At 41.0% G+C, this 10,203-nt stretch overlaps 1 protein-coding gene across 2 annotated transcripts in view; it reads left to right on the top strand.

Moving 5' to 3' along the window:
* Positions 1–532: 532 nt before the first annotated feature.
* The window catches only part of tpst1 (tyrosylprotein sulfotransferase 1), a 45,268-nt gene continuing 35,597 nt past the window's right edge, over positions 533–10,203 (top strand). For both annotated transcript variants that reach the window (XM_063493841.1, XM_063493840.1), the window contains exon 1: positions 533–742. The gene's annotated coding sequence lies outside the window, so the exon portion shown is untranslated. The remainder of the gene's footprint in view (positions 743–10,203) is intronic.

Raw genomic sequence — 10,203 nt, 5'->3', positions numbered from 1 at the left:
TGCAGTTCAGCAGTTTACTTTACCCTGTGCTCATTCTGACACAGCAACTGAACCAAGTTGAGCAGCAAGCTGTGCTTTAAAGTTGGGATGTTTTCGACCAGGGTAATCAAATTATAAGTGGCAGAACAGCAGCCTCATCAGTTTCACATGCATTTCACGGTTTTGGTATTTATAGGGCACGCAAGGCTAACCGCAGATGTGCAAAACACCTATTATTCTATATTTATCGACATTACATACAGTCATTACGACAAGCAACCTAAGCTTTGTCTGAAAGTTTGAATTTTCTCCACACTTTAGATTTGTAAAAATCGTGTAATGTTTGCAAAAATGGTTAAAATGTCTTCATATTCATATCTACAGACTTTATCACTGACTCGTTGAGGCTGCAGTGAAAGTCCGTTTGGCTGTACTGTGCTTTTAAATCTACTGTAGTTCCGCCCTATTTCGCAAGAGCCAATCAGCAGCTCTGAAACATAACCCTGTTAAAATTCTAGACTAATCACAACTGTTTTTTCAATACCAGCCGAGCTCCTCACTTTGTAGCAGGCTGGCTGGCATTTCTCGCCTCCAGTCTACCATCAGTCTAAGAACCGCGCTCCTCATATCATGTATACCCACAGAAAATACTCGTAAACCGGCTCCAGGAGACGGCAAGACTGCCTGGACACCGACACCGGATTCGGTGGAGGTTTTGTGACCGACTAACCCGAGCCTCTTGCGCCGTGTCCGCAGCATTAGGGTAGGTGTTTTTGGTGGTGTTACGGTGTTGTAATGTCCCTCTGCCTCTTCCCTCCTTCCCATTAGCTCGCGAGCTGCGACAGTTAAAGTCATATTTGTATTGGTTTATTTATTTTGGTGGTGTGGGTTTGAATAGGCGTGAACGTTTTGTCGCCGTCACAAACGTTAACATTCGCCTTCTTAAACTGAGGTTACATAATTGCTGGTGTACGGCTTGTTAGCTATCAAGGCTGGAAAAATGACCGCGACTGATACGAGTACGGGCAGATTAAGCCCTTGTCAAATAAATAGGTGTAGCCAAGCTTATGTGCTGACAGATAACTCCGCCGCGTGCCGCCCTCGAGGGAAAGTCACGCCGAACTGTATTAAAAACGAGCCTTCGTGATCATTGCAGTCAGGTTACACATGTCGAAGACATTACATGAATTTTAAGACCCGCCAGCCTGGGTCAGCACTCACTGCTCTAAGCACGTACTCGGTGCTATACAATATTTCCCTTTTATGCTCGTTAAAGTTCACGGTTGATACACATTAGTGGTTCAGATAAGCTCTACGAATTACCCAGAAGAACCAAACATTAAAGGAACCGTACAGTGACTTGAACCGTGTCCCTTTGCCAGGTGAAGAGTCATTTAATTGTAGGGTTTTAATAGAGCTTGGTTTTTGAGGCCATGTGTAGTATTAATGGATAATTAATGAGGTTACGTGTGTAAGTGTTTCGACCTGAGAGTGCAGCCAATGTTGGAAAAAGATGTTCCACCCCGAGCTAATAGGGTCAGGCTAATTAGCCGGAAAAGTGTATTAAGATGTGGTTTTAATGGCTAACTTGTTGTTGTTGGTTTTAAGAAAACAGCTATTTTCTTTATCCTGCTGTGGACCAGAGACACGTGATCTCCATTAAGTGCACAGACTGGATCATCGCACTTTACTTTTCCGTTATTTTGAGACAGTAGTGTTGCTGTTTTCCACTGCTCTGTCCCATATTAGCATCGAGAAGTTCATATTCATCTGCACTGCTTACTGCAAATGTAAGCCTAGCAATAATATAGGAAATACCAGGCCAGCGCTTCAGTGAAATATCCCCTGGACCTAAAGTTCATAGATACACTTGTAGCCTGAAGGCTTACGTGGGTAAATGTTAATAATAATACTTTGTAGCAGCCCTAGAAGGCTGAAAGGGGAAAAAAATAGGGGAGGGGGGGCATAGTATTTCATTGTGCTGCTAGCCAGGAACACATCTGCTGTGTGCAGGTGGTCTGGGAAGAGCAGCTAAAGACTAAAGTCCAGTTGAAGAGTATTTTATCAGTGCTGGCTGCACTCAGTGAGTTGGCCTCCACAGCTGCAGAGCTGGATCAGTCGGACTCCAGCTCAATTATTCTCTCATTTCCGTGTCTGAAAAGGACACCCACCTCTGCATCACAATTATTACATTCAGTCAAGCAGCTGTGTTGCTGCTGGGCTTAGTCAGGATTTCAACTGCAGAGCACCATAATTCCTCAGGGTCCGTAGTGCTCAAAAACTCAATTGTGTTGAGGGCCCATATTTATCCAAGGTGTTGTAATGGTAACACCAGTAGTGAGACCTGTCACTAGATGTCCCGCATCGATCCTCTTCACTGTGAAACGAGTGATGCAGCACAGTTTGTGAGGGACTCTGGTCATGGACAGGCTAACACCTTTGTAGGTGTCAGCAGCTTTAAAAGTTGTGAACTCTTCCTAGCTTTTCTTAACCTTGAGTCATTTGTGTTTTAAAATAAGTATCAATGAAAACACATTGGTGGAAAACAGATAACGTATCTATTGAAGAGAAATCTCCAGCTCTGAAGCAGCAAGTTTGGTGAGCACCCACGCACTGCTCAGGTTTCCTTGGTGATATGGAAAAACAATGGGCCTTTTCACTGTGGGTTTTAGTTCAAATGTAGTGCAAGCGTGCACAGGCTTCCCAGAGTTTGGGATGTCTGATTTTAATTTGCATACAAATGACAAATGTGTTCATCTAATAATGAATAGAAAATTAGATGTTTTGTGTGACTCCAAGCTAAAAATCCTGGGCATTAGTTTTAAAATAAAGCCTGAAAGATTCTGTTAGTGATGCCTGAATTATTATTTAGCTGGAAATCATCACTGGAAACCACTCTTAATACCACACCTGCAACCTTCCACGGCAGTCATGTTTGACCTGATTTCTCTGGAGGTGTATGGCAGGTTACATGGAAGATGATGGTGTAGGGTTAAAGGGATTTCCAGTTACAATGTAGATTTCCTGCTGAAGCATATGCCTGCAGTCTGAGAGTAAACTGCTGTATTGAGATGATATGGTACTATGAGGTCTTAAAGATTAGATGGGGCCTGATTATTTAAGACTTTATATCTGAGGAAGGATCTTAAATTAGAGTGCGGATTTAACAGGGTGCCAATGACGAGAAGCCAGTAAGGGAGAAACATGCTCTCTCCAGTCCCTGTCAGTACACTCGCTGCAGCATTTCGGATCAACTGAATGCTTTTTACGAACCTGATAATAATCAATTACAGTAGTTCAGACTAGATGTAACAAGTTTTTCAGCATCACTCTGACAAAGGATGTTTCTAATTTTAGAGAGTGCACAAACGTAAAAAAGCAGACCCACATTTGTTTGTTATGGTCAAAAACAACTCAGATTCTTCGGTGTTACTGGAGGTGAGTATGTATCTGGCTAGACACCATGTTCAAGGTTTTTTGGGCCGAGTACAATAACCTCAGTTTTATCTAAATTAAATTCAGTTTTATTTACATAGTGCCAAGTCACAACAGTTGCCTCGAGGCACTTTATATTGTAGGGTAAAGACTCTACAACTATACAGAAATTTTACAAGCAGGAAATTAGAGGCCATAAGGGCTTGTCTTTAGGACATTCCTGCAGTGTAACTAATTGGTGTGTGTTATCTGGCTTCATGGACAGATAGAGTTGGGTATCGTTTGCATAGCAATGAAAATGTATGCTATGCCAGGGCTCGCAAAATTTCAAAATCCCTGGTAGCCCTTCGGGCAGGCACTCGTCAGTTTTTGGTAGCCCAAAATAAATTTAAGTAGCCCGAATAAAAAAAAAAAAGAGGACAATTTTTTGATTGATGTTTTCTTTCCTTTACAATATTATACATTAAAGTATAATATTGTAAAGGAAACAAAACATCAATCTAAAAATATTTAAAACACAAATTACAACAACAAATTACAATCATCAACTCAAATATTTGGTTCTAATTGAACAGAAATTTCTATGAACTTGCAAGAACTGTATAGAACATGAATCAGTCTGTGTCAGATCCTGAATCTGAAATTTCCACTGAAATCACGGGTAAGAGGCAAGTGGAACCAAGATCTAGGACATTTGCTTTTTGAAGTTTGCAAAGACTGCTAAATTTTGCCAGTGGTAGTTCACTCTTTGCAACATAGCACGCTGTTCTAAACAGCTTTTTCAGGACTTCTTGTTATGCTTGGTTTATTTTTAGTATGTTTTTTGCAATTGGTGTTTGTTCTGGGAAAGATACTGCAGACTGAGCAATAATGCATTTCTTGCATTTCTCATGGGTTCTGATGGGGTCTTTCTTAAAATGACTGGTCCCAGTAACAAAGGCGCTTGTCGACTCAGAAATCGAGGGAAACTCACAACACACCCGGCAGAACATTATGTTATTTAGCTCGTCATATTCCAGCCACATAAATTCTTTTGTCCATGAAACCAAAAAAGCTGCGCTTTCCTTTTGCCTCATAGTCTGATTTGTCATAACGTTTCCGTTTTGTGGTAGGCTTTTCTTTGGCTGCCCCTTCTGTCTTGTTTGGCTCTGCAGAACTAAAATACCTGCGTAAATCCATCTGCTTTTACACATGTACTTACATAACGATCAGCAATTCTCTGCGCAATCAACCTCTATCACATGTTTAAGCTTGCTGCAGGAGATTTCACTTGTCATGTTTGATAGTAAGCTAACGATTGATAAGACGATGCCAGAGGAATTGGTGCGCAATTAATCTGTGACTTACCAATCAGTGCTGCTGCTCTCTATACACAGTTCGCGCGATCGCAAAGTGAAAGTGAAAGCAAAAAACAAGCGCAAATTCAAAAGCGATTTCAGTGTGTCACATATTGACAGTGGCTCATCGATGCCGATGACATAATTACTCAGCTACATTTGCGAAAGAATGCAAAAGCATTGACATATCTTTCCTTCCTATGATAGCCCGACGGGCAGGGCTGAAATGGATTTTGGTAGCCCGACTGGAAAAATCGCTAGCCCCGGGACGTCGGGCTAGCGATTTTGCGAGCCCTGTATGCCTTTGAATGATACTGGCTAAGGAAGGCATGTATAATGTAAACAGAATCGTTCCTAGCACTGAACACAGTGTCTGCAGTCTGCATCTAAAAAAATCACTTTTAAATCCATTATACTTTATTTTAAATAGATTTTAAAATAGGTTGCTTTTCTGACTGGAGATAAAATTTCTCTTTGTCAGGAAGAACATCTGGTGTAAAAGTCTGCCAAGTATAAAGACACTTTGGCAACCTCTTCAAACAGTTAAATTACATTTACATGAAATAGTTCAGCTTGACCAGCTTAATGACTCAAGCGCACACACAGATATTTGGACATATCTATTTAAAGTTTAAACTGTATTTATTTAGTAGAAACTCTTGGTTTTTTCCGTCGAGTTTTGCACTGAATGGGACAACATGAAATTCCGTTTTGCTTTTTGGCATCATGACAATAAAAGAATCTGAGATTCTGGAAATAATCAGCAGTGAAGAATTATTAAGGCTTACACCATCCAGAATATACCAAGAGGAATCAGAACTGAACCATTCTCCTTCTACCGATGGCCCTGGCAGCACTCTCTGTGCTACTGCGTTCTAAATTGTATTCATACTGGTGGCTGCCGACTCCATAATTTCATTGTACGTGTACCGTACAATGACAGTAAAGGGCTTTTCTGTTCTATTCTATTCTCACAAGGTCAAGTCAGTGGCAGATTTACCCCTCAGCTTGTCTTTCTTGTCATTCTTCGTACTGCTGCATGATGTTAGAGAGTGGAGTTGTTTCTCCACTGAGGTGAAGCTCAGTTACCTGAGGACTGCATAACTTTTGCAGAGAGCATTGAAAGCAGTGTTCTAAACCTGACAGAGCCATTACTTTCTTCACTAAAGTGAGATTCTTGTGGTGTGAAGTGTGAATACTTCCTGTGTGAATTGCATGTAGGACACAGAATTATAATAGAGGAAGCTGGATGGTTTTGCTGACGTACTGTGGTGACATAAAATGCATCTTCACACTTCTAAGCCAAAAACATGTATGTTTAAGTCTGCTTCATTGGGATTTACCATCTCTGTTGGTCTGTAATTAAACAATAAATGAGAGGCAATCCAACAGTGTCAGTTACATTAATAAGGCTCAGTATTGTATTCGTGGTAAAGCACAGACGGAACAGCTGAGTTGTTTCAGGCTTGATACATATATGCACATACAGCAGGTGATGGGAGATGCACAGACATGTCAGTTACTTTCAGCTGGACGGCCTGTAGCAGCAAACAGAACCAACCAATCAATTCGCAGTTAATTTTGTTTATATTCAACTTCCCATAATTATTCAGTGTAACTGGATGGGTATACATCGAGCAGATGAAATGGAAAGGTAAGAAATGCTGCTGCAGTGAAATCAGTGGTGTGTGAGAAAGGAAGAACACAGCACAGTAGGAGCAGTACAGTGGTCCCTCGCTATAACGCGATTCACCTTTCCCGGCGTCGCTGTTTCGTGCATGCTATTTTTTTTTTTTTACAGCGCATTGTGTTCTGCGTCCTGATTGGCTGTAGACCACTGTCAATCAATCTCGTGCCGTGCCTCCTGTCCAGTACAGAATGTGTTCAGCTTGTCAAATTTACATAAATCTCCGATCCTAGCAGTGTGACTCTGAAGTGCTGTACTGTATGTTTGTAAGTTTTCTCCCCAACAAACACAACAATGCCGATGAAACATTTTGCACCGTCAACGGCTCCTGCAGTAGCACCCAAAAGGCAGAGGAAGATGCTAACCATCACACAAAAAGCTGGACTTCTGGACACGCTAAAGGTAGAAGTTACCGTATTTTCCAGATTATAAGGCGCATTAAACGAAACAAAACATTCAAATAAGTCAAACTTTACTCATTTATTCTTCTTGCTTCCTCTACTTCCGTATCATTGATTCATTAATGTTGAATTCTCTGGCAGCTGCTCTATTCCCATGTTCTGGAGATGAAAACAGGGTTTGATCTTTGGTTTCATTCTATAATACTGAACTTATTTTTCTATGAAGGTTTGAACTTTGACAGTATAAACAAAAGAGAAAAATGCGAAAATGTTCATGCCTGTCTGAGAAGAGTATAAAGTGTGTAGTGAGGGCTTTCTTAAAACATCTATAATAGTTGTAAAAAAAATAAAGTTGGCTACTTCGCGGATTTTACCTATCGCGGGTTATTTTTAGAACGTAACTCCCGCGATAAACGAGGGACGACTGTATTTAAAAAGTGCTATATGTCAGTTAACAAGCTGGATCAGCCATTCAACTTTTTTGATAATCAAGGCCCACAAAGCCTTTCTGTGACATTACCCTCACACAGCATTGATTTGGAGTCCTCTGTCAAAGTTTCTGTTAATGGTTCTAAAAAGCTGATGATTTTGTGATACTCTGCTCTGAGCTGCTTGGGTGTTATTTCCACGGTTTGCCTTTTTGACGCTTGTCAGAAGTAGACATGGGGTGTGGTTTTGGTACAGGCCGATCTATTGGCTAAGAACAAAAGACCTACTGCTCTCCCTTCCTTAGTGGAACTTGAGCTTAGTGGAGCTCAAGGGTTGTAAATATAAGAGGAGAGGAAGACTGTTTACCCTCATTCCTAGTTTCTTTATAGTGAAATGGCTGCAGGTAATACAGAGGTTAGCATGGTCTTATTTGGTTTTTGGCAAACTCCACCATGACTTTCCTGTCTCGGGGTGAACAGAAACCCATCACTGGTCCCTGTCATGTGGTTAAGCTAGAGATTCATTGGGTTTGTACAGAACATCTGATTTATTACAGAGGTTGTGGGCAGGTTCAAAGCCATGGTCCTGGTGATTGAGCATGCGGTTGTGTGGAAGTTTGGGAATGCACCAGATCACGGATCAGAAATGAAAGGATGTATCATTATCAGTAAGAGCCTGATGACCAAACTCACTACTGTTGTTTCTCTTTAACAGTGTAAACACGGGTAAGTTAAGTGACACCGTGTCCTTGTTGGACTCTGTAAACAAGGACACAGTATCGTCTGTTAGCATGCAGAGCTACAGAACCTCAAGGATATTTGGCATGTAGACTGGAGCAACTAGCGATTGAACCACCAACCTCCTGATTAGCATATGACCCGCTCTACATCCTGAACTACAGCCGCTCCATACATGCTTGCAAGCTTGTATTAGTAGATGTGGTGCAGCCCAGCTAGCTTCTATTTGTGCTGTGCTCCCATAGAAGGTAGCAGAGGCAGCACGTTGAATGTGTTTAGCTTTGAGAGTGTTTGACAGATTGTTAACATCAGTTCATTTTCCCGTTTCTCTGCCAGGGAGAGTTATTTTTTTTCATCTATTAATCATTGGAACATTTAATGGGGGAAAAACAAACTTTCACAAGGCTGCTTTTCTTATCGTTTAACATCAGACTTGACAGACATATGAAAGGATCTTTCGCCTCTAACTTACTTTTTCTCACCGCTATCACAGACCTCTCCCATCAGGACTTCATGAGGTGCAGATGCCATCATTATTAAGTGTTTCATGTGGTTTGGTTTCACTGTTGCTCCACTGAGAGAAGCCTTAGCCTCAGCTGCTCGCCCTAACAAATCAATGGGAAAAATATCCTGCCAGCAGGATTAAATATCAGCGACAGGAGAGAAGAGCCTCAATTAATTTAGTGCAAACACATCTGAGCCCGGTGTGAGGTGTAACAGGACTCTGCTCTGAATATCAACTGCAGTTTGTTATCAGCAATGCCACTGTAAATCTTTTCATTGTTTATTTTCCTTCCCCAGTAATGACAGGTTAGGCAGTCCCACTACACAGAAATAAACAAAATGACAGAATCTGCTACTTTTAAAAGAATTTAATTATTTGATAGTGCTTTGAATTGCTGTAAAAGAGCAGAGGCTTTATCAGAATTATGTTCCTTATTAGGTATTTATCAGTACTAAAGTGTCTTATCAGGTTTGGTTATTGCAGCAACCTGTTTCTAGATAACATATACATTTGGGAGTTTTGACCATTCCACAAAGACAGTTGCTTTCTGTTTCATGTAAACTATCTTTTTTGAATTGGAGCTAATTGTGTAAACGGCAAATCACAAATTAGCATATTTTCCGCACTATAAGGCGCACTTAAAATCCTTTAATTTTCTCAAAAATCGACAGTGCACCTTTTGTATGAATTCTGGTTGTGCTTACTGACCTCGAACCGATTTTATGTGGTACACGGCGCTCAAAAATCTGTCAAAAAATGTTCTTGTGCGACTTTGGTAAGCTACGGAGCCGCACCGCTTGATGGATTGTCGGAGCATTACGGCTACCGTAGTCAGGAGCCTCACGGAGTAATCTGGGTCCTAAACTCCGTCAGCTTCAGGTCCCAAAGTCAAAGGAACACTGCGGCATCACTGAGAGTTAAAAACTGTCTAAATTCTTTCATCTTTAATAAAATGATCAGTGTGGCTGCTTTACCAGGTGTAACAATTAAGTTTAACATCCAGGCATCCATGAAAACAGAATTTATTACATTTAACGGAGATGAAGTTAGCAGGAAGTTAGCTCGCTAGTTTCCACCTAAACATGATATAGCATGTTCTGACTGAGAGATTTCTGAAAAAATTCAAACGTACAGCTCTGCTATCACTTCCAACATAAATGAAGACAGAAAACTAAACAGCAGTGACGTTTGTAGGTAGGGGTGGGCGATATAAACGATATACGATAGAAACGATATAGATTTGGCCAACGATAGAGATTTTGACTATATCGCGATATCGCATGTTGATGATGTCATCAAGCTGCGCCTGTTTTGGTAGAAAGTATCACAGTGGCTACAAGCATTATCATCAGTAAATTATGTTCTCCTGACTGAAGTTTGGCCCGTGTATAGCATCCTGCTATGCGATTGCATGTGTCCCTAACCACCAGAATCCCTCACGTTAACTTTTATCGAGTGGAAAAAAAGTTGCCGTTCATCCTCCAGCTTCACTGTGCTAATGTTATGCTAACATAGCTGTGTCGCTAGCAATCACGTAGCACAACATTATATACCAGGTAGTCCAACTTCGGTAACCCTGCAAACGCCACTGCTGTTTAGTTTTCTGTCTTCACTTATGTTGGAAGTGGTAGCAGAGCTGTACTTTTTAATTAGTTTCAAAAATCTCTGTCAGAACATGGTATGAAATGTTTAG

The sequence above is a fragment of the Pelmatolapia mariae genome, linkage group LG14 (genome assembly GCF_036321145.2).
Source record: "Pelmatolapia mariae isolate MD_Pm_ZW linkage group LG14, Pm_UMD_F_2, whole genome shotgun sequence".
NCBI lineage: Eukaryota > Metazoa > Chordata > Actinopteri > Cichliformes > Cichlidae > Pelmatolapia > Pelmatolapia mariae.
The sequence above is the reverse complement of the archived record's forward strand: the minus strand, read 5'-3'. Positions and strand labels throughout refer to the sequence as shown.